A 23,871-nucleotide genomic window follows, 5' to 3' on the forward strand; every position below is an offset into this window, starting at 1 on the left:
TTACCTCGCGAATTATTGCTACCGTGGCAGTTCGAAATACTTACTGCCACTGTAGCAGTCTGATATCCTAAAGTTTGGTGTAGCCAGATACTCTTTTTTTTTAGTAAACCACTCGAATAAACCAATATTTCTCTTTCTCACGTACTGGAAATACGTGTTCTTTGATTGTATTGTTATGGAGGAAATTTAAGATAACCATTTTGCTCATGACTAGTTAGGTCTTCGTCAATAACAGCAAGTCATAACTCTAGTTCGCCTTGGCATCCCCCGCCTTTGGTATTCCAGACACAATGCACGCATTGAGGACGATTCATTTCATTTTACTCACCTCTGAAAATAATTTTAGGTCTTCAGGAATTTTGTGCAGTTTACTTATTCACAAGGATCATGGTTTTCGTATGTCATTTTATTAAGCGGTTGAAGACGTTGTACGGCTGGTATGTATGAAGAGAGGAGGGGGAGAGGTGCGTCTAGAAGTCATGTCACAAGGTCCTTGTCAGACACCTGCGAATAGAACAAACGGGATTGTTCTTCTGGGAATAATTTGCACCGAAAATTTAAGTATCAGCGCTGGCCATATGAGAGAGAGAGACAGGAGATCAAGCGGTATTTGTTTTCTTCTTGCTACTTCATGACTTTCTTCTGATAAAAAGGAAGCTGTCAAGAAAGCCAGCACTGGCACCGTATCGCTAAAAAGATCAGTGTTCCGCCTGTCCAGCTCGAGTGCAACATGTGGTCACCCTGACGCTAATAGTCAGTATCCTTTAAGTCACAACTGTGTTATCGCCAAAAGCAGTTGGCTCCTAGTCAATACAACCTCCGGTATTTTCCTACTTGTGGTGGACTCAAACATCAACTGACTCATTATCGCTAGCTTGTAATGAACTTAACATATTGGAAATATTGTGTCATAATACGAGCACATATATAGATGTTCTTGTAGGACTCTACTCTTCTCAAAATGATTACGTGTCGCGCAGCTGGTCAAACTTACTGACATTCATACTGACGTTCATATGCGACAAACAAGGATGTATTAACTCCGGCACAAATAGATCTTCCAAATAGGAAAAGCGAAACCACATTGAAACATTTACTGCCCAAAAACTTGTTCTTTATTGTCAGCTTTGCACATATTAGGCAACATAAATATAGGTCGCTCCAGCACTTTCCCTTGCTCATAAGTTGCCATCACTTATCATGAATCCGTGGCCGCGTGAGCAAAAGGCAATCCGTGAAAACCAAGGCTGCAATGGACGAAGTCTACATATGCATGAACTGTGTGGTATGGTGTTGAAATAAGTTATGTAGTGGTCTTGCACTACGTAATCACCCAACGTCGTCAAGAATAACAGGGGAACTGACAAATTTCAGGATGTACACTGCTTTGGATTAGTAACAGTTGTGCTAGAATTTATGGTTTGTGCACCATTAGTTTTTAAACAAATGTCTGTTAATTGGAAATTCATATCTACTTCGAGTAACGCGAAGCTGTTGCTACTATTAGCTGTTCTGGGCATTTTCCATGATTGCCGTTGGATCGTACATGCGCAAAATTTTTGGTTCGTACGAAGGGCAATACGAAAAAGTGGCCGAGGTTTGGTTTCCGGCAACCAAGTGCGGTTCTTGACTTAACGCGCTCTCCTTTGCAAACTTATGTTGGTGATGCAAATAGTACGCTCAACTTCATTCTGGAACTGGACGTCCGCTTATATTTTCAATGCTTAATTCATATTTGAAGCACCGTGACATATACGGGTAGTTACAGAAGGCTACTGACAACGCTGGTAACAAGCTGACATTGCTGACTATCCGCGTATGACGGCTACTGTTAGCCTAAAATAGTTGGCTCCATAGTTACTGGCTTAAAGGAGGGTTCGCATGAATTGTTGTTGGAAGCAAAACTACTGTGGCTGCTGTTATTCTTCTGTATGTAAATGGCTATTTCATAAATAAAAATCGTAAATGTTACAGTTGCAAACTATTGTTCATGATTAAGATCCACTTTGGGATCTGAAAGCTCGCCCAAATTCGGAATAAGGGTGAGAAGTGTTTATTCTTGAGGCGCATTTTTCTTCGCAGCCGGGCAGTAGAATTAAACTTCATTGGCCCGAAGTGTATACTTACACGTCGGGATTCGCGGGCAGGGAGCTCTGATGCACTGAACCGTTCTGGGAATGCAGCGTTGCCTAGGACGGCAGAAAACGTTCTGTGGAATAGAAACAAAATAAGAAAGAGCAATAAATATTCTCAGTGCAAGCTGAACGATCATTCAGAACACGAAAGCACATTTAGTGCTGGAAAGACTTCACGCTTTTGTTGCCCCAGGAAATTGATACCTTCCACGCCTTGGGGAAGAGAACAGAATGAGGGAGTATCCATATTCATTTACTTTCACTTCACTTCATTTCGTCTTTAAGCCACCGACGGCTTTATATAATGAGGGAAAGGGGGACGTGCAGTGAAATGTTCAATGCAACAGAAAAGTGAACAAGCATATGCAGGAATTAGAATCGAATGCAACTATAATTACCCCTAGGAAAATGAACAGAAAAACATGAATGTTGAGAGCATATTGTAAAAGTACTCAAAAATGACTCAGGGATTTCTCACAGAAAACACCGCATCTCGGCTAGATACGTATGCCATAGAAAGTTTCCTCTAAGCAGCACATAACACTATGTCCTCAAAAATTACGAATGGAAAACAAAATTAAAGTTAGAAAAAAGGACCACATGGCCGTTCACGTGAATGGGAAAGACTGTTCTTTGAATATTATTCCTTTTTCGATATTTCCATTTCACTCCACACTGTAATTTTGCCGTTTTGAGTTAACGTCATCCCGTTACACCATTGTGTTATGAAAGGGTTCAGTTTATTTTTGGATTGTTGTAAACGAAAACATGTCTTCACGTATATTTTCGAAGTTTGTAATTTCGCCTTTGGGCACCATTCCTTCTCTCAATGAAGTAATTCGTTCCCTCAAACAGCGGCATTTAGTAAGACCATATATATGTGCGGGAGACGTCAAAAAGAATTGTCTCTGCCCATGTACGGCTCCGTATTGCACCACAAACACAGGTAATGTTAGACGGAGGACAATCCACTCCTTAAAACTCAACTGTACAGGAGGGATTACTGTAAAAACGATAATTGAACAAACCGAAACTTCAAGCATGCATTTGCGCCATCACTGGTGTTATATGTAGCGCTTACATGTGACGTATTGCACAACAACAGATGCTACAAAAGGTTTCGTGAAAAAAATTACATGATACAGTGGCTGTAAACTAGAAACGTTGAACATATATTACTTATGCCTGCACAATGTGAAATTACAAAATAGTATATTTCTCGATTCATGCATGTCCTGGGAGCAATGTTTGTTATGCCGAGCGTGGTGGCTGTACCAAAATTGATTGATTGATTGATTGATTGATTGATTGATTGATTGATTGATTGATTGATTGATTGATTGATTGATTGATTGATTGATTGATTGATTGATTGATTGATTGATTGATTGATTGATTGATTGATTGATTTAACGCACCGACACAACGCAGGAGATGAGGTGCGCCGTAGTGGAGGGCTCCGGATTAATTTTGACCACCTGGGGATTTTTGACGTGCGCCGCAATCTCGTACACACTGGCGTTTCTTGTCTTCGCCTCCATCAGAAAAGCGGCTGCCGCGTCCGGGAACCGAACCCGCGACCTCGTGCTCAGCAGCACACCGCCTTAGCCACTGAGCTACCGCTGTGTGTGGTGGCTGTACCTCATGTATTTGCAAGTCACGAGAACGTTGGTCGAGTACATTTCCCATACTTATGTTTAAGTCTATCAATTCTAAGTCTGTGAGTTATATGTCTAAGAGTATGACGCTCTCTTACCCAAAAGCTAGAATTGAGGCGAGGGCAGCGCATACGTCTGTCTGTGAACATGTGCCCGAAACTCCCCAAGCGAAGCATATATTTGTAAACGTACGTATAAGATACATCTAAAAATATGTACTCTGTTGCACCTCAGCGCTTTCTGTTTCGTAAAGAGTACAAAGAAATAATGTTATAAGCTGACATATTTGTTCTTCCTGTCACCGAACTGTAAAACATGCATTCATAAGCATACGAGTAAGATATATCTCAGAAAGAAATTGCCGCGAACTTTAGCCACTGGTTTGTTTACTTGTGCGTTTTGTTGCCAGCGTCTGAACGGGCCCAGCTGTCTTATCTAATCTAGAAATGAAGCGCGCGTTTCCGTCTGTTTCTTTTGTATGCCGCCCAGGCTACCTAATTTGATGGAAAGAGTGCACATGTATCGGTGGTCTCGCTAAAATAGAGTTGTCTTCCATCACCAGTGTTCTAGATCTGATTCGATGGTTCTCGAAGGATTAACGCCGAAGGATAAATGCTCACGAGGCAAACATGGCAGCATTCTATTCGCCGACGCCAGTCTGCGCACGTCACTTCATTGACTGCTTCTTAGCAGCTTGTATTTTCTTTTATTTTTTGTGGAGCACAAGTTCGCTCCAGTAAACGTTATTCACCCAAAAACCCGGCGTCGTCCTTGGCTGTGTGACAATATAAACCGTGTTCTCCCCAACTCCTCTTATTTCGCAACTTTTACGAAGTAAATAACGTTAACTTGATGTATTTCTTCTTCCTCTTATCGCACAGTAGGGAATACTCACGCCACAACGTTGTCCACGCCCACCGGGACGGCCGCCTCCGGGACGTCCACCCCCTGGGAATCCGCCACCCGGGAATCCTCCACCCTGGAATCCTCCACCTGGGAACCCCTGTGCGTCTACCAGGAGCACTGCGAGAAACCAGATTTTATCCCTGCTCTCGGACAAGTAAAGTAAAGCACAATATTTTGTACGGCTATCCATGCCGAGGTATCCTTCACTGGCCATGTGAATTGAAACAGAGAGGTTGCTCCGTCATTGAGCGCGAATTATAATTTAAGCCACCTTTGAAGCATCTGCACATAGGGGAGTTAGTATCTTTTAAAGAAACCCTGCAAAATTGTTTCAACACTTCTTTGAAATAATAAATGCTTGCAGAACGTAGTCTTCCAATACACTCAGTACTTTTATTAGGGGGTCGAAAAGTACCTCAACCAGAAATTACTCCTGTATGCCCATCAGATAACTTCGAAACTCGCTCAAAATATTTTTCTCTCTTGCCCGGTCTTGACGTTCTTGACAGCTCGAATTACGTCATTAAAGCCATGTAGCGGCTGTTGGCCGGTTTTCCTTCAGTTGCAGCAATTAACGATTTTCAATAGCAACTTTAAAAATAAAGCCACAAAAAAAGCAGAAATGGAAGGCGTATCTGGCGCGACGAGCAAATCACGCAGCGCCGCTCCGTGCTGGCGATAACTATAGCTTTCGCAGTGGTTCCAGGCACGAAGGAAAAAGCTAAAGTGCTTACAGAAGGCGTTGCAGGATCCATTTCATTTGAAGAAAAAAAACATTGGCGGGAACGCCTACTATTAGAAAAGGGCGCGACGAGCGTGCAATATTCCTGTAAAATTCCGGTCCCCAGATGTGGCTCGGCATGTCAGGCACAGAATGAGCTTATAGTCCTGTATTGGAGCCTTGGTGGAGAAGCACAAAATCTTTAAAGTAGGGAAGGTTCGATACGAACCTGCACGGAAAACTATTTTCGAATATAAAGCATCGGCCTAAAAAAATGTTCTTTTACGGCTACTTCGTAGCAGTATTTTTGTAAGTCCGTTACATTTCACCTGTTCCTGTTCCCATAAAAAAACTGCGTGTTTAAAGTTATCAACTTCCGGATGAATTGAAGAGTGGTAAAATTGCACTCGTGCACGAAAAAAGATGATTCAGAAGCATTCTCCAACTAAACACCGATTTGCTCATTAACATTTCTTGCAACTTTTTAATTTGCTAACGACGATATTTCAACAAATTCATTTTTTGTGACGATATCAGTACGGTTTCTCACAAGCATGCTCAACTGAACTATACGCATTTCCATTTACTGATAAAACACAGCATTACATCGACATTTGCCATATATTTGAAGCAATATTTCGTGGTTTTCCTTAAGCATTCGTCACTATTAGTAACGTTATACTATTTTTCAGAATCCAAGATCATTGGGGGAACATCGTGTTCCTTCCCTGTCTTTCGCTGTCAGCACCGAAAACATAAATATGAGTGTTCTTTTTTTCTAAAGCTCTACTTGTAATTCATGGTGTCGCACAAGGATCAGTATTATGGCCATTTTTGAACGTTTTTTTCAGAAACGTTAACGAGCTTCCCGACTGCTTCCAGCTCTAGAACAATTATTATATGCAGACGGCATTAAACCACCATGTTTCTATAAGTTCCGTGATTGACTACCTCGTCTACATCTACGAAATTTGTCTTAGCGGCAATTTCCTGCACACATGCAATCGGAAAGAGCCGTAGTTTCAGAAAAATCTTTAACGTTGGAATACTGTGTTGTTCGAAAAAAGTCGTTTACACTCCGAAACGGGCTAATTGGCTGGTTACAGCCTTGGACTCCCTTGAAAGCTGCCAGGTACCAACCATGCATGTTGCTTTTTACAGCTAAGCGGGGAGCCGTCAACTGCATCTCAGTGACCCCTAATGTTACGCAAATAATCAAGTCGGCCAAGCATGGGTTCTCGCCACTGCTGAGTCTCGCCGAAGGATTTGCGAACAACTCGGACTGAGGTAAGTCACAATAACAACCAAAACATGCAACACGGTTGCTTCCTTTACGGGCCGCTGTACTCCTTTGAGCGAAATAAAATTTCAAAGTGACTCCGACCAGAAGTGAGCCTTCCTGCACATTCCTCGCTGTGACCTCCACATACTAGACCTACCAGACCACGGAAGTTGTGGCAAATACGACAAGCCTATTGCGGAAACAAGGAGCGTTGCTTCCGGAAAACTATTCATGCAGAACTCACCTGCTGACAGCAGCGCTATGACGAGTATCAGCCCAAGGTTCTTCATGGTCCTGCTTGTCTCTCCAAACTGACTGACTGGCAAGGCAAACCGCCTGGCAAGTACGTTTTTATTACCAACGCCAAGGGAGCGGGCGACCGTCCCGCCATCCGGGTCGACCTCCTTGCCAGGGCACTTATCGATAGGCTCGAGAGCTAGTGCATGTTCTCGACCCTCAAAAAGCACGTCCCATTTCTTAGGAGAGGGCTCGCACACGTGGAGGGAGAGAGAGGGAATAAAGTTTTATTGAAAAGTGTAAAAGCCTTCAGATAGGCTACCCCATTCCAGAATGCCTTGAACTCGTGGCGCATCCACAGCCATTCCGGTCAGACGCAGCCGATCTTCGAAATCGGAGCTTCCCGTGGCTCACTCCCAAAGGTGGGAGGGGGTAGATTTATAAGGGAGATATCATGACATCGAGATGGTCGTATGTAACAAAACGAACCCCTTCTTTTTAAGCGAAACTTATCCTGTAGGTGGTTCATGTGCCGATTATTTCCTGACATCCTGGAAAGATCAGGCACAGAAGTATTTCACATAAAGCGTCTTGCGCGGCGAGAGGCGCTGAGGGGTAATCTAGAGAGTGAAGGAGGTTATGCGTTGAATGCGGCGGTAGCGAAACTCTGGGGACGCAAAGCTGCGCAGGCGATAGGCGACATTCGGACCTTGAATTGGAGATCTTTAAATAAAAACAAAGCTTCCGAAACCTGCGCTAGTGTAGATCCCAGATACCACGCTTTGCGTAAATCACCGTGTCCTAAAACGTCAACTGGCGCACCTTTGTATGTTGTAACGGCGCTTCCGGTAAGGAGGACGAAAAAAACATACAACCGCACATGGCGCTAATCCGTGGCTGGGGAGAAAGATGCGCTAGGAAGGGCACGCCGCTGTGTTGACTCAATATGAGGACTCGATTTTCCTTAAAGTAATGCTCCTAATAATGCATCCTGCACGACATTTTAAGCACTTACCTGCCGCCAGGAGAACCACGGCTACTACGAGGGCTGTGTTCTTCATGGTCTTCTGCTCGTCACACCAAATACTGGCGAGCCAAACCACGGAGGGAGTATTTATCCACGTACCGGACGGGCCAGTGACGAATCCGCTGCCTTCTCTGACACCCTTTCACTGTCTCACCCAACAAAAGAAAAAAAAACGCATTGCCTTCTTAGAGAAGGATTTCATCGCCTGTTTCACTTCCTGCGAAAATTACGTGATGTAACGATTAACGCAACCGGGACCTGGGAATTCCCTCTTTCAGGTTCTGTACAGACAGAGCAAATGGCTCACTAGTGGGTGCAGGCAGCGTGACATTGAAAACATTCATTGGGATGCGGGCAACGTTCGGGCGACACGTGTGAGGGATAAAATAGGCAACACTTTGGAGGCAGTGCACTTGATCTTGCCGTGGCGTGCACCATAACCGTTAGAGCACCTATATTGCGCTTCGCTTGCTCTGTCCTTGTTGCCTTCGTTGTATTGCCGCGTCTAGCACGTTCCGAACATTAGCGATGGCGTGAAGTCAGACACAATTAATTTACCGTATTGCAGCCACGCCTCCACTGCGCACATTTTCCGGTTGCTTGCGAGAGTGCGTGCTTAGGGGTCTATTTGAAAGAGTTTGGCTTGTCTTGGTATATATATATATATATATATATATATATATATATATATAGCAGAACAGAGAGATACGGGACGAGGGACTCGGTAAAGATACATATCAAGGTTGCAGTCGTCATTGCCAATGCTATTCGGCTTTTTTTTTTTTTTTTTTTTTTTTTTCGAAATATATAATAGGGCCGAATGACGTGTGCTTGTCACGTTTCTTTGATTCATTGATAAATAAGCGAAAATATAAGTCGAGAAAAAATCCGCCGTTTTCCGGGAGCGGGACTCGAACCCACATCTCCGCATAACCGGTGCGGTGCGTTAACCAATTACGCTATCCCCACAGCGGCTTCTCTCTCGACTTTAAAGCGGGGGTTTATATTTACAAGAGCTCTGAGGCCGGTCAACTAGCGCCGCCCCTCGACTACCGCGGGAGACGTAGAACGTCTTCTTTCCCAGCGGCCGCCACGTAGAACGTGGTCGGAGGTCGGGGTTAGCAATTGGCATATCCGAACTGCTGGAGCCAGTGCCTCGTAATGCATGTAGCAGAACAGAGAGATACGGGACGAGGGACTCGGTAAAGATACATATCAAGGTTGCAGTCGTCATTGCCAATGCTATTCGGCTTTTTTTTTTTTTTTTCGAAATATATAATAGGGCCGAATGACGTGTGCTTGTCACGTTTCTTTGATTCATTGATAAATAAGCGAAAATATAAGTCGAGAAAAAATCCCCCGTTTTCCGGGAGCGGGACTCGAACCCACATCTCCGCATAACCGGTGCGGTGCGTTAACCAATTACGCTATCCCCACAGCGGCTTCTCTCTCGACTTTAAAGCGGGGGTTTATATTTACAAGAGCTCTGAGGCCGGTCAACTAGCGCCGCCCCTCGACTACCGCGGGAGACGTAGAACGTCTTCTTTCCCAGCGGCCGCCACGTAGAACGTGGTCGGAGGTCGGGGTTAGCAATTGGCATATCCGAACTGCTGGAGCCAGTGCCTCGTAATGCATGTAGCAGAACAGAGAGATACGGGACGAGGGACTCGGTAAAGATACATATCAAGGTTGCAGTCGTCATTGCCAATGCTATTCGGCTTTTTTTTTTTTTTTTTTTTTTTTTTTTCGAAATATATAATAGGGCCGAATGACGTGTGCTTGTCACGCTGTGGGGATAGCGTAATTGGTTAACGCACCGCACCGGTTATGCGGAGATGTGGGTTCGAGTCCCGCTCCCGGAAAACGGCGGATTTTTTCTCGACTTATATTTTCGCTTATTTATCAATGAATCAAAGAAACGTGACAAGCACACGTCATTCGGCCCTATTATATATTTCGAAAAAAAAAAAAAAAAAAAAGCCGAATAGCATTGGCAATGACGACTGCAACCTTGATATGTATCTTTACCGAGTCCCTCGTCCCGTATCTCTCTGTTCTGCTACATGCATTACGAGGCACTGGCTCCAGCAGTTCGGATATGCCAATTGCTAACCCCGACCTCCGACCACGTTCTACGTGGCGGCCGCTGGGAAAGAAGACGTTCTACGTCTCCCGCGGTAGTCGAGGGGCGGCGCTAGTTGACCGGCCTCAGAGCTCTTGTAAATATAAACCCCCGCTTTAAAGTCGAGAGAGAAGCCGCTGTGGGGATAGCGTAATTGGTTAACGCACCGCACCGGTTATGCGGAGATGTGGGTTCGAGTCCCGCTCCCGGAAAACGGCGGATTTTTTCTCGACTTATATTTTCGCTTATTTATCAATGAATCAAAGAAACGTGACAAGCACACGTCATTCGGCCCTATTATATATTTCGAAAAAAAAAAAAAAAAAAAAAGCCGAATAGCATTGGCAATGACGACTGCAACCTTGATATGTATCTTTACCGAGTCCCTCGTCCCGTATCTCTCTGTTCTGCTACATGCATTACGAGGCACTGGCTCCAGCAGTTCGGATATGCCAATTGCTAACCCCGACCTCCGACCACGTTCTACGTGGCGGCCGCTGGGAAAGAAGACGTTCTACGTCTCCCGCGGTAGTCGAGGGGCGGCGTTAGTTGACCGGCCTCAGAGCTCTTGTAAATATAAACCCCCGCTTTAAAGTCGAGAGAGAAGCCGCTGTGGGGATAGCGTAATTGGTTAACGCACCGCACCGGTTATGCGGAGATGTGGGTTCGAGTCCCGCTCCCGGAAAACGGCGGATTTTTTCTCGACTTATATTTTCGCTTATTTATCAATGAATCAAAGAAACGTGACAAGCACACGTCATTCGGCCCTATTATATATTTCGAAAAAAAAAAAAGCCGAATAGCATTGGCAATGACGACTGCAACCTTGATATGTATATATATATATATATATATATATATATATATATATATATATATATATATATATATATATATAGAGAGAGAGAGAGAGAGAGAGAGAGAGAAACGACTAAATTTAGAAATTTACAAGATGGTGCCCAAACCAAAGGCAAGCACTTTGGATAAAATGACGGACTCAGTGCAAGGCCCGTACGCATACATGAACGCACACACACACTGTGCAAAAATGATCTCGTCAAGAGAGCTCAAGGCCGTTTGTAGGGGATGGTGGAAGAAGAAAGGAGTTGTCGTGACACGTACACAGCATGCTCGCTTCGCGTACCATATGTCTTTATATTGATGCTTAGAGATGGATTTTCAAGGACACGTTTTGCAATGACATGGATGAGGAAGAGGAAATTTAAATGCCAGCGGAATACCACGCTATTGTAAGGGGAAATTTTCCTTCCTCACTCTCTCTTCTCTCCAACTTCACAGTCATTCATTTCCCGTGTCGCTTGAGACATCGATTGCAGGAAATGAATGTCCACTGAGGTCTCCGCGACATGTCGCGACCGCATCCGACATCAGGCAAGGCTAGTTAATGATCTAACCGAACGTGAACAATAGAAATTGATGACCGCTTCTACCATTCTTGCAGTGGAATAGCATGCTGCGGCATTCATGCGTTATTCCCTACCATAGTTTCAGGGGCTCGGGCTGTCGGCGTCTCATGTAGTCACGCTAATAAAATATCGGGACACTCGTTTTACAACGCCTCGCACTAAAACGTATCATCTCCATAGTCAAAAACTCGTATTAAAGAACACACCGGACACTCGTTTTCCAAGCCTCGCGCTAGTAAGCTTCGTGCTTCAAAGACACGAGACTTTTACAGCAAAGCTGTATACCTTTAGCCCCAACGGTTTGATCTCCGTGGACATAAATGCCAAGACACCGAGGCCTACGACGCCGAGCGCTGAGCATCGAAACCGCATCATACCCTTTATCACCACTTCGAAATCGCATAATACATCACAACCGCATCACCCAAACCGCATCCTACACTTATACACTGCATGCTTCGCCCCTTTCCAGGTTTCACGCTAGTGAAGATGGCCCAGTTTTTTTTCGGGGGCCCGTAAGCATGTGCAGTCTCTGTGGAAACAGTAGATCCTCAAACAGTGCTTGAAGACGAGGACGATAGAAAAAGGAAACACACGACGGCGCTTCTATGGTTCGTAATTGTCTTCAAGCGCAATTTAACTATGTACAAGAACCAACGAGCCCTATTGCCGATTCTTCTGTGGAAACCACTATGTTGCACTCACCGGGCTGTTTTCTTGCGTCGTGAGGTCGTGCGGTGTTTTTGTGTCATTTTCCAACAAACGGCAACGGTGAACTTGCTATTTAATGCGGATTTGTACTGCACCCTGCCCATAATTTTTTTTTATTTCATGTTCCTTCCCGTTCGTAACTGTCTTACCGATAGGAAGGTCGATGAAAACGAAATTTTAAAACGACTTTATAGTTACACCATATTTGTTGGGCGTAACTTGGACGACAAACTTGACAACCTACCACATGAAATTCGGTTGCGAGGCAGGCGCCCAAACCTTAATTACCTTTCTACGCACGTCAGGTAAATTGGAAACTCGCTCAAAGTTTCTTTTTTCTCTATTTCCAGGCGTTCATGAAACTACCAACATTCTATGTGCTCTTATGTGACGCCACAGGCGCAATGTCGCTGGTCTTGACCGGGTTTCTTTCGATTGCGGGAAAAAATAATTCGAGTACTGCTTGAAAAATATTGGCGACAAAAGAAAAGCTGCAGAGAAAAAAGCAACTCTGTAGAGAAAATGACTAAGTTTTGTTCTGTGCTGGTGATAATGTGTCGCCGTGCTTGCAACGCTGAGGACAACCGCTTTGCCAACAGTTGTCCTTGGAGCTGACAGGCTCTTAAACTTTAAACGTTCTTGGTACAAAACACCGTTTCTGTCGTATTGCCAGTCAAACAATTGCACACTCGCACGTGCGCGATGAAATAAAGAGACGTAGGAAAGCACGAGGAACAAATAAAAAAAGGCCAATCAAATTTTAGGGGTCTTCGGAAGGGTGTTAGATTTCCTGACCCGTACATCGGTCATAGAACCTGCAGAGGCAACATAAAGGCCAATTCAACACATTTTATAAGAGTTGTATAAGGCGTTCTGTACATAAACAACATTTCAGGGAAGACGATGCTCGGCTACGAAGAGGCTGAGCGAATATTACGGGTGGCGTAAAAGTACGCGTGATACACGAGAGAAAGCGAAAGGGTGTTTTTTAAAGACGATAGTCATTCTTGGGCTACTTAAACGTAGAAATTTTTGTCTGTCTGTCTGTCTGTCTGTCTGTCTGTCTGTCTGTCTGTGACACGATTCAGCCATCCGGACAAAGTGAAACAGAAACTGCGCAATAGTCTTATATAATCACCGCCAAATCTAAACGTCAAAGTCCGGTGTTAATGTTCATAATTGTCAACATTGTTGAACAAGAACAAGACAGTAAGCATATATAACGCAGAAAATCGATACGTGAGTGATATTTCCAGTGTTCCTTTATTAAACAATTCACGGATGCTTGGGTTTTGCGATAGCAAATAAAATACTATATCAACTGCAGAAAACCGTCGCTTGCTGTTGCCCGTGGTACCTGGCGGCATTTAAAAAATCAAACGGCAACAGCAACGAAAGGTTCCACTAGATAGGTTCCACGTTCCGCTTGGAACGCTCGTGTATTAGGGCAACGTGGTTCAATAAAAGTTGTAGTAGGCTGCCTCGATAAACGCGTGTCTCCGCCATGCGGCAGCGCTGACATCGAGGCACCCGAATTGGAGCAGTGGAACGCGGTAAGTTTAAATTGACTTGAGCAAATGTCTAGCGTGTTATCTTGGGAGGAACGAGACGGAAGAACAACAGCACGACTCGTGACAGGGAAGGAAAAGGGAGGCATTTACTTGTCAGGGGCGCCAGTCGACTATCGTCTTCCGTCGTCATTTGCAACGAAAGGAGTAGATACCCGGTAAATATTTTTTGTCTGATTCTTCAGTCCGTTACTCATCGATTTCTCTTGAGTGGCGCCCTGAAGTCTTAATCTTACAATTAGATGTTTCGCGATAACTCACTGAGGTGCATTATATTGTAAAAGTATCCGCTCAGAGCAGGCTTAAGCAAGCAGAGGCAGGGCGCATCGAGTTATTGAGCAGAAGACAAAATGGCAGCCATCGAAGTTGAAGTGGGGGTTACTATATTTAGCTAATGTACTTGGATTGCATGTTCTCCACTTCTATTGTTGTAGTAAATTTTGCTATAAATGATCTTTATGTTCATGAGTAGGCAAGTCTTCCTATGAACAAAAACAGGTAATTCATGCGATTTCCACATCGCACTTTGGGGCTATCGTATTTGTATTCGTATGACAAACAGCATCATCACATTGAGGAGACTTGATTTCATGTTACTCACCTTGGGGGAAATAATCGTTGTCCTAGGGTTACTATTTGTTTAACTGATTCACAAAATTGTTTTTATTGCATGTCCTTTTATTCAGGAGTATGAAGATGTTTCACGGCTTGCATTTGTGAGGAGTAGAAGGGGTGCGTGGAGCACTCGTCTCACAAGGTCCTTGTCACTGGCCTGCAAATGGAGGAACGTAATTGTGCGTGGGCAAATTCTTCAAGCCGAAATTCCAAACGAAAGCACTGTCTTCGTGAGAGAGAGATACGGGTGATCATTTTTGCTTTGCGGCCTGCATTCATATCATAGCAATGTAACTACATTGGCTCACTGTCGGCAAAAAACGATCAAGGGTCCGTGCGTCCATCTGGACGAGTTAATTGAGCATCATTGTGTAACAAGCCTCATTGGACCTGATCATGTTTGCGTAATCGTTTAATGCTGTTAGTTCGTGGTCAATTAAATTCGGCATTTTTTATGTTATTGTTAACTCAAACAATTTTTGAAATGTCGCATTGGTTGGTTATTTTTAATTCATGTAAGTTACTCAAAAATATTGTGGCATAATCCATACATGAGACCTTCTTGTAGGACTATCCTCCTATCAGAATAAAAATGTCTTCAGAAGCAGGTCATATCATACCGTCATTGATGCTGGTATTCAAATGCGACAGACATGCGGTGTAGTAATTTCTGCACCAATAGACCTTCCACACACCAAAAGCAAATTCACACCAATCACCCGAAAATAAGTGTCCGAAAAGCTTCTTTTTGTTGCTGTCGTCGAAAAACTTTGCATATACAGTAATACCTCGTTAACTCGAAGTTGTAAAAACAGGGAAATATTTCGAGATAAGCCAATTTTTGAGATAAGAAAGTTGCGCGAATCTCAATGAAATACAGAGTGCTTTGCAAAAAAGGCGCTACTACTTACCAGCTCTTAAACAGCAACTTCTAATCTTGTTTCTCATAAAGGTTTGAAAGAGAAAAAAAAACATACAACAGACGTTCGCCGGCTGGGTTTTGTGGCACTGAAATTTTATTTAGCAGAAAAGAATAAATCCATATTGATCACCTCAATTTTTATGGCATAAAGGTTTATAAAACCTTTCAATTAACTGTTGAGTTTGGTTTCAAAACTTACAGGTGGCACTGGCTGCATCAGGAGTTCTCCGGGGAACGCCTGCACTCCAACAATTTTTTTCATCGCAAAAGGGATCCGAACTCTCCATTGGGTTTTTTCCCGCACGACACACCTCTGTATTCTAGTACACCGTACCTCTGCGCATGTGTCTACTGTCACATGACGTGCCACAGGATTGCTTGACGAAGTTGATAGGCCTCGAGGCTAAGACTTCACGTTCGGGGGAAACATCGGCTTTGTGGTACGCGCGGTAAACGAGAAAAAAATCGAGGGACCTAGGCGTCGCAGCATCTGCCGAATCTTGCGAAAAGGTCCGCGGCGGAGAAATTTTCGTTCCCCTCTCAGCAAAGATTTCGAGATATCCGTAGTTTGGCCCGAAGATACTTCGAAATAAAGGGCAACAAATATATGGGACGTATAGGAAATGGTTCGGTGCCGCGGAAAATTTCGACTTAGCCGATTTTTCGAGATATCCGAGTTCAAGTTAACGGGGTATTACTGTATAAGGTTGCTGCAGTGGGAGTCCCTCCAACACTATCTCTTGCGTCTATGCGACCTCTATACTGACCGAATTTAGAAAAAGTAAACAGCGAAGAAAGAAATTGCTGCAAATGAGGTCGTCGAGTCACGCGTAAAATCTTGCGGGCGTTGACAGAACTGAGGGAGTGGCCCTCCTACACGCCATCGCCTAAAGTATTTAAGGATCAGTGGAGCATAAAATGATGATGATTATGATGGTTATGAGGTTTAATGCGCTGCACTGGCGATGAGGCGCGCATTAGTGGAGGGCTCCGAATTAATTTTGACCACCTGGGGATCTTTCACGCGAGAATGAATTTAAAGGCTATACTCGGATTTATTTATATTATATTATATTTTCTGCGCACCGTTATGTGTTAGACGAACGTCTAATATTTACATTTTATAAACTTGGAGTAACCCGAAACTGTTGTCAAAAGTGGCTGTTCTCCGGATTCTCCATGACCGCAACCATGTAGCAAGACACCATCTATTCGTTAACTGTAAACAACAAGCAGCCCGAAAAAGACTGAAATAGGCCAAGGTGTTGTTTCCGGCTACAAAACGTGGTCTCTGACTCAACAGACGCTTACTTCTTCGTGAACTTGTGCTGCTGTTGTAACTATTGCGCGCAACTTCACTCTTGCGCTTGAGGGTTCCGTTTCCAAGAAGTAATTCATCTTTGGATATACGGCTAACACACACATTCTGCAAACTATCATGAGGCTACCTGTATTGTGTGTTAATAAGTCTACCGGGTTAACCTCTGCGTTAGTTCCAAGAGCACGCTTCAAAGTGTACTGCCTAGGGCGGGGCATTAACTTGAATTGTTGCTGGAAGGGAAGCAAACGGTGTCTTCGTCTCAATTTTCTCAAAACGTCTAATTCTTGGGTTTATTTTGTTTTATGAATGAAAAAGAGCAGATTTATTGTTACATAGCCTCCCTTTACGCACATGACCGGCTCCGTAATCATGATGCAGAATCTCGCTCCTACATTGCCTAGGGCTGAGTATTTATGGGACTGCACATTTTTTTTTCTTTTGTAGGTGGACACAAGAAAGAGACTTCGTTGGGCCGGAGTGTATACTCACACGAAGGAATTGGCGGGCAGGGAGGTCTGAAACATTGCACGATTTCTTGAACGCAGCGCTGCCCTGGACGACAGTAAACATTCTGCGAAAGCGAATAAAGAGCACAGCACAGCAATAAATGGCCTCATTACAAGTTAAAGTATCATTGAGAACTGCGTGCGCACATTTGGCCCAAGAAAGACTTGACACTTTTGTCGTCAAAGGAAATGGATGGCTTGCTCAGCCTGGTGGAAAGGACGTTCCCATTTCTCAAGCGTGTGCGTGCAATTCTCCTCAATTGTAACGTACGAAATGCGAACTTGGACGTCCAAAATTCTTATTGAGACGTACCATTTGTAGCATACGAGGTGTACTTTCAACCAGCCGTAAATAACGCAGGAAATTAGAAAAGTAGTGCAACACAGATACATTAGCTTCTCTGGTGATATGGCGTTCACCCCCACCCAATACAAAGGGAAGGCATTCTCAATCTGTGAAAGCGTGCGTAGAGTCTCAACGAGATACATGAGGTCTTACGGGGGTGTTTAGTGAAACGCCCGGTGCTCTTCCGAATTTGATTTAAAGCTGTTAATGTTGCCCCCCCCCCCCCCCTTCTAAATGCCACGGCCCTCATGCGGCCAGCCATTTGTGTGCGCCGGCAATAGTTACATCGGGCTCCGCGAGATGGCGGCACTCATCCGTGCAAAGCACACGACGTCTGTTTGACTTTTCAAACTGTCCCCCACCGAACGCGAAGTAATGCATCGACTCCAATGTGAGTGCGATTAATAGCATATCTGTTGACACCATCGTTGAGAATCGGTTTGAAACGGGGCAGACGACGCATGCCGGTGTTTTCTTTTTTGCTTTCGGCGAGGCGCGGGCGCAGCGGCACAAGCCGCGCCATGACTGTGCCGAAGAGGCATGGACATGGCGGTTTCTAGCATTGCCAGGCGAAGAAATTGACAGCTATACTCGAGCACAGCTTGAAAAAGGCAGCAGAAGTGGCCTCTGTGCATTATCACCGCAGCCGGATGTTACTCCGCGCGGCGCAAGTTGGGCGTTACTGGGAATATTTTTAACATGGCGCAAACCGTTTCGGTGATTTTTTGAGCTTAATACGCTTATAAACTACTGCATCGACTACAAAAGAGCTATATAAGAAAAGGAAGGACGATGTCACGCATTCGTAGCAATCTCCTCAAGCTAATTGACAAACGATCTCCATATGAGACCTCTCCGATCGATTAATGTACCTCAGCTAGGAAGAAATTCTCTCGACATCACAGCTTCCATTAGCTAGGCACAACAATGTCAGTACAGCATTTGCCAGCCTAGCGTAGCGAGTGGCAGAGCTATGCGAATGTACTCAATGAGTTCGAAAGCTGTGTTTGTGGGGCTTGCTTCCAGCAAGAACTGGTCGACAACGACGGACAGTCAGCGCAAGATTGTGCAGATCGCTTCTTTGAAAAGGTCCATTCAGGGAGAAATCGGGTTTATTCCTGTTCTCCTGAAATATGTTCTGGGTGAACAAATCGGCTAAAATGAGATGTTACCTGAAAATGAACAACCCTAATTAAGATTATGCCTACAAAACTGAAAGCGCAAAACCAATCATTTTGTATAGCTGCATGTGCTTAGCATTCGCGTCATGAGTTTCAATAATTGTTTGGAGGGCGCCCGGGCTCGACGACACGTGTTTGCATCGTACGGCAACATTCCCCGAATAATGTCTGAGGCTTCATGGTAAGTCTGGCAAGTGCCGTTATGTGTCAAAGCAGAGCACTCTTGTCCGAAAGATAAAATTGTAATTAAAACGGCGAGTGCATATGCCTTTCTCTGAGCTTGTGGCCGAAACACGGCGGGCAGAGAACACATCTTTAAACCTACTAAAGTTAAACCTGGATGTAACAAACTTCTGTGCAAATAATTCGTGGATTTAAGGGTTCCTCAATTCCTCTTTGCCAGACCCATTAACACCCATGTTTTTGCGGCTTCTATGTAACCAAGCTGTCGCTACGGTTAACCTTGATGTAACAAATTTGCTAAGCTAATGAGCCATTTTTCTGCACTTTTTCTGAAAAATCGACGGGAAAAATGCACTAATTTAGCGAATTTTGCCCGCACGGCAAACTACCATCCGTTTGCACGTGTGAGTGCGGTGTCAGTTAGGTGCTTGGCCTGTCTGTCGGCATGTCGTCGGGCGTCTCCACTGCTATCTGTGGCGGAGCCTCATCGGTGATGATTTCTGCTTCCAGAAAACGCGAAGTTTTGTCTTTCCAAGACAAGCTCGCAATTTTATATGCCCTCTCCGCCGACGACAAAGAATAACGTCGCCGCCCGGTACAGTGTCCTATCTAGTACCCTCTCACCAGTTTTGAGGGCGGAAAAGAGCATCAAGATCGCGAAAGGGCGTCCTTTTAGCATTTGGTCCTCGAAACGAATTAAGGCAGCTAAAAATCTCAAAAGGAAAAGGGATACTTAGTTACATTCGTGAATACGGGAGTAAGTTACCTTGGGTCTTTGGAGTGCCGTGTAGTGACTACGTCCGTGGGGAAGAAGCAGTTGGAAAATGCGCAGTTTTTCGCTGTCAAATAAATTCTTGAAGGGTGAGCTCACCGTCACTGATGTCTAGCATTTTGGTTTCGTTTCGGCTTCATGCACGCGAGCCTTAACTCGAAACCCTCACGTACCAAAAAACCTCCACTCAGCGAAAAATAGCGAATTTTTGTAAACTTCATTATATCCAGGTTTAACTGTAGACATACAGCTCGAAAGAAGGTGGAGTCTTTTATACTCAAACCGCTCTGATATGTTAGCGCTCACAAAGTAAATGACGTTAGGCTGACATATTTCCTTCTCCTGTTACCGAAGAGTAATTCATACTCACTCCACAACGTCGCCCACGTCCGGGACGTTGACCGCCGGGACGTCGACCTCCTTGGTTACCTCCACCTGGGTATCCACTTCCAGGAAACCTCTGCGCATCCGCCAGCAGCACTGTGAGAAATTTCGTTTTACCACAGTTTTCTGACAAAACGGGTAAAGCGCGATATTTTGTAGCGTTATCCGAGCCGAGGTATCATTACCGGAACCAGTTAAGTCAAAACAGCGAGGTTTCCGCCATCATTCGGCTCGAAACATATTGTAAAAAAGCTCTGGACGCATCTACACGTGGGCGAGTTGTTAGGCCTTCATTCCAAAAGTACAGCCCCAGGAACGTCGAAGTCTGAAGAGGAGGACACGGCCAGTGTTCATTACCTCTGTGGAGAGAGAGCAATACTTTTATCAATCATTTCTATGGATGAGAGGGGGTAATTCGCAGTTCAGAAGTCCAACCAGCTTTTCCGCGTGTTGTGTCCTCTCCGTCAGCATGACCTGGTCGGCGTTCGCTTCTCCAGATGCGGCATAAGTCGATTGGCAAAGTGCGAGGTACGCAGGCCTTTTTTCTTTCTGTGGCGCCTGTTTGCTTGATATCGCCGACACGGGGTATGCGGGAAAAAAAGCACGGCCTTGAAGCTGTCCTGTGGTCACACACTAGAGAGGTTTGCAGCAAACTTCTAACATCGACGTAAGACGAGAAAAGGCCGGTACAACTAAAAATTGGCGAAGCTTGCACCAAGTATAGCAAGGCTTGAACCACAGCGAAGCTGGAGGAATTCTATGCAAGCACCGAGGGACACACCACCATGCATTGCATTAAGTTTGAAGCAGTTTATTTACATGTTCCGTCGTCGCTTTTCAATGCGTTAGTAGTAGTCATCGTCATATCTATCTATGTAGTCGTCTTACTCGTGCATGAACGGCGGGCACGGGTCGTTTTGTCCGCAAGCTTTCACATTTCTCCCAAAGTTGAACGTGTCAGTCCGCCTTAGAACCGGTGGCAACCGGCTTTGCGAACTGGACGTCTGTAGCGCGAGCTGTCTTGTGCTCCCCCCTTGAGGTGCAGACGCACGTGAACTCTTTTCTTGGTAGGTTTTTGCGAGTGCCACACGCAAGCCTGAACAATTCCGGGCGCTCCTCGTAAAACACGTGCTAACAGGCACGGTAAACTGGGAGAGTAACTAAGACCCGGGGCTTTCTGATGACGCTGCACACATTACGGCCAGCAACAACATCTTCGCTGTTAAAACAGTGAATATGTTCGGTTTTCTGCCTTTCAGGGCAGAATTTCAATCCGCTTTGAGCCACGTCTGGGGTGCCATTAACTTCTCCGCCTTTTAATGGCACCTGACACGCAACTGTCCAACCCCCCTGACTGGGCCTGTGTGCCTTGTAGAGGGGCCAAAGTGACACAGCAAGCTTCACTGTACAATGAATGTCTAGGCTGTAAAAATTTATACGCAGTGTCTAGAGTGCTGTCCGACGGCACTCTAGCTGATCGTTGCAGGCATGGCTAGAGTGCCGTCCGACGACATTCGAATATTTAACACTAGGCTAGCACCGCCCGAAGAGTCGGTCGTTGTAGTGTGGAGTATCCGTCTTAGCTTATTGATTCCTGAGTCGGTGGTTCGACGCCGGCTCTTGCCTCGCTTTTTTTTTTCATTATTTATTTGAAGTGTAATTTTTGCGCCTTAGGTTAGTTTTGGTGTTTTAAATTATTTCTTTGTGTTCGTTACGTTAGCTTATGTTATGTTTAGGTTAGGCTGCCTAGCTTTATGTTATCTAGAGCGATGTACTGGCAAACGCGGCAATTTTGTCATAAAACGCCGGTGGACGTCGATATAGCGGAGTGCTTATAAAACCGTCGAACGGCACTCTAGACACAGCCAAAATTATATCTACAACGTCATCGGAGGCCGAGACTGAGTTGTACACAGGGTGCCAAAAAATGGGGTAAACAACTTATAGCCTTGAAACCTAATACTTTCGCGCTCACGCCGCGGCCATAAAGAAGCACAAGGGTTGCAAGCTGGGCTTGTTGGAGAGACATATTATTGGATGAAACCAGCGCGAACTTGAACAAACACAAAGGAAGTGGTACGCAAAACACAGAAAAGAGCCCGATGCAACTGCAACAAGGACAGCGGCTGTCTTTGTGTTTTACTTCCTATGTCCTTGTTTAGGTTTGCGCTGGTTTTATCCAAGAACAGAAATGAGCTGTTAGCGAAAAGCGTGGATGGAAAGCGTCGCCGAATTTCTTCCGGGCGGGAGATTCAAAATTGCTTGTATGGCTTTCGTATTTTGACAAAAGACCGCTTTTAATACCCGTAAAAATGCATTCCCGTCAAAGCCTTTGCGTCAAACAGTGAAGCCTACCTTAACAAAAACAGCAGCCTTTGTACAACTGCATTTTCCACATTTTGCTGCGAAGGAGCCTGCTTGTTTAAAAAATTGAGTCCTTGCGCGTTCAGCAATACCATGCACTCAGCGACTCTAAAATTTGAAAGCAGCAGCCCAAAACAGAGTCAAACTAAGCTCAGTGACATAGTTGAGCTGAAAATGAAATTGTGTACACAGATTATCATATCATTTTCTAAATACTTCGGCGCACCAAAGTTTTTGTTTTGTTCTGTTTGTTTTTCTTTACAAATATTTTTTGTCTATTTGCTGCTTATTCGCTTCAACCGCAGGTCCGTGGTACATATTTTGTTAGTACTGAATGCTCATACAGCTGCAGCCGTCGTTAGATTATAGGGGGCATGGTTGCCGTAATTTAGCACTTTTGCTGACTACCAGTCACGACACAGGTGCTTTTTTAATTAACATCCATAATCCTGCCATAAAAAGGGCACGTGAGACATGTAATAAATAGTTACACTTGTGTTGAAGCCCGTTTCTTGACGTAGAAGCGCATAATGTTCAAAGATGGCAGGTTCGATATCAAAATGCATGCACAATTTTTTTCCAGCGGAGAGCATCAGCCTAAAAAATATTGTTTCATTTAATTTTTCCAAGCGACAATTATACCACGAATGCAATCGGAGACGACGACAGTTAAGAAGCTTACTTCGTCTCGCCAGCATGTGTTGCTGTCTTATGAAAAACGCTTCGAGATCAAACCGGGCCTGTTTGTTGGTAGCCACCTTGACCCCTGTCAGAATTGCCATGTACCCACCTTACAGGGTGGTGTGGAGAACTAAGCTTGCAGGTACAAACCACAAATCTATGTCGCAAAACTGTATGCAAAGAGTGAACTTGGAGGACAACGACGTCACGAGTTCTGGCCTGTACCTTCCGCAGGTTTGTGCGAACAATTCCAACTTAGATACGTTTGATTTACTACACGAACTTGCAAGAATGTTACTTGATTTAGAGGCCGAGTGTACTGCTTTGAGCAGAGTTAGATTTCCAAATGAAGCCGATGAGTAAGTGCCTCCTTTGAAAGCCGTAATGCTTCTTTGCTACTCCCTGCACCTTACAGATTCATTAAACCACGGAACAAAGCACGGCAAATGTCGTTATCAGAAAACACCAACTGCGAGTCCAGTGGGAGCCGTACCCTAAACGTATCCGCGCAGAACTCACCTGCTGACAGCAGCGCTACCACGAGTATCAAGGCAAACTTCCGCATGGTCGTGCCGTCTGTTCGAAACGACTGGCTAGACGCTACCTTACGAAAGGAGCTTTTACTAAGAGGGCGGGACGATCGGGTGACCCTTTCGCCATCCGGACCACCTCCTTGCCAGGCCAGTCTTTGATAGGCTCGAGAGGAAATGCAAATTTTGAACCGCTGGAAAGTCTGAACTGCTTTGCCCCGAGATAAGGTTCGCCCACGTGGAGGGAGATGCCATGGCGTCGAGCCGGTCGT

General features: G+C 44.8%; 2 long non-coding RNA genes across 3 annotated transcripts; both read right to left on the reverse strand.

Annotated features, from left to right (window-relative positions):
- Nucleotides 1-385: 385 nt before the first annotated feature.
- On the reverse strand, nt 386-8,109 carry LOC144151336 (uncharacterized). Of its 2 annotated transcripts, none has more exons than XR_013318850.1 (4): nt 7,955-8,109; nt 4,689-4,816; nt 2,128-2,209; nt 386-504 (listed from the first exon to the last, which is right to left on the reverse strand). It is a non-coding gene; the product is annotated as an uncharacterized LOC144151336 (long non-coding RNA). The 2 variants fall into 2 exon arrangements; XR_013318851.1 differs by lacking the exon at nt 7,955-8,109 and adding an exon at nt 6,947-7,871.
- Nucleotides 8,110-17,094: 8,985 nt separating this feature from the next.
- Nucleotides 17,095-23,659, reverse strand: LOC144152373 (uncharacterized). The gene is made up of 3 exons (XR_013319153.1): nt 23,589-23,659; nt 20,011-20,120; nt 17,095-17,223 (listed from the first exon to the last, which is right to left on the reverse strand). It is a non-coding gene; the product is annotated as an uncharacterized LOC144152373 (long non-coding RNA).
- Between the last annotated feature and the right edge of the window lie 212 nt (nt 23,660-23,871).

The sequence above is a fragment of the Haemaphysalis longicornis genome, unplaced genomic scaffold (genome assembly GCF_048455015.1).
Source record: "Haemaphysalis longicornis isolate Haplotype H1 unplaced genomic scaffold, Haemaphysalis longicornis Haplotype H1 scaffold_9, whole genome shotgun sequence".
Taxonomy (NCBI): Eukaryota; Metazoa; Arthropoda; class Arachnida; order Ixodida; family Ixodidae; genus Haemaphysalis; species Haemaphysalis longicornis.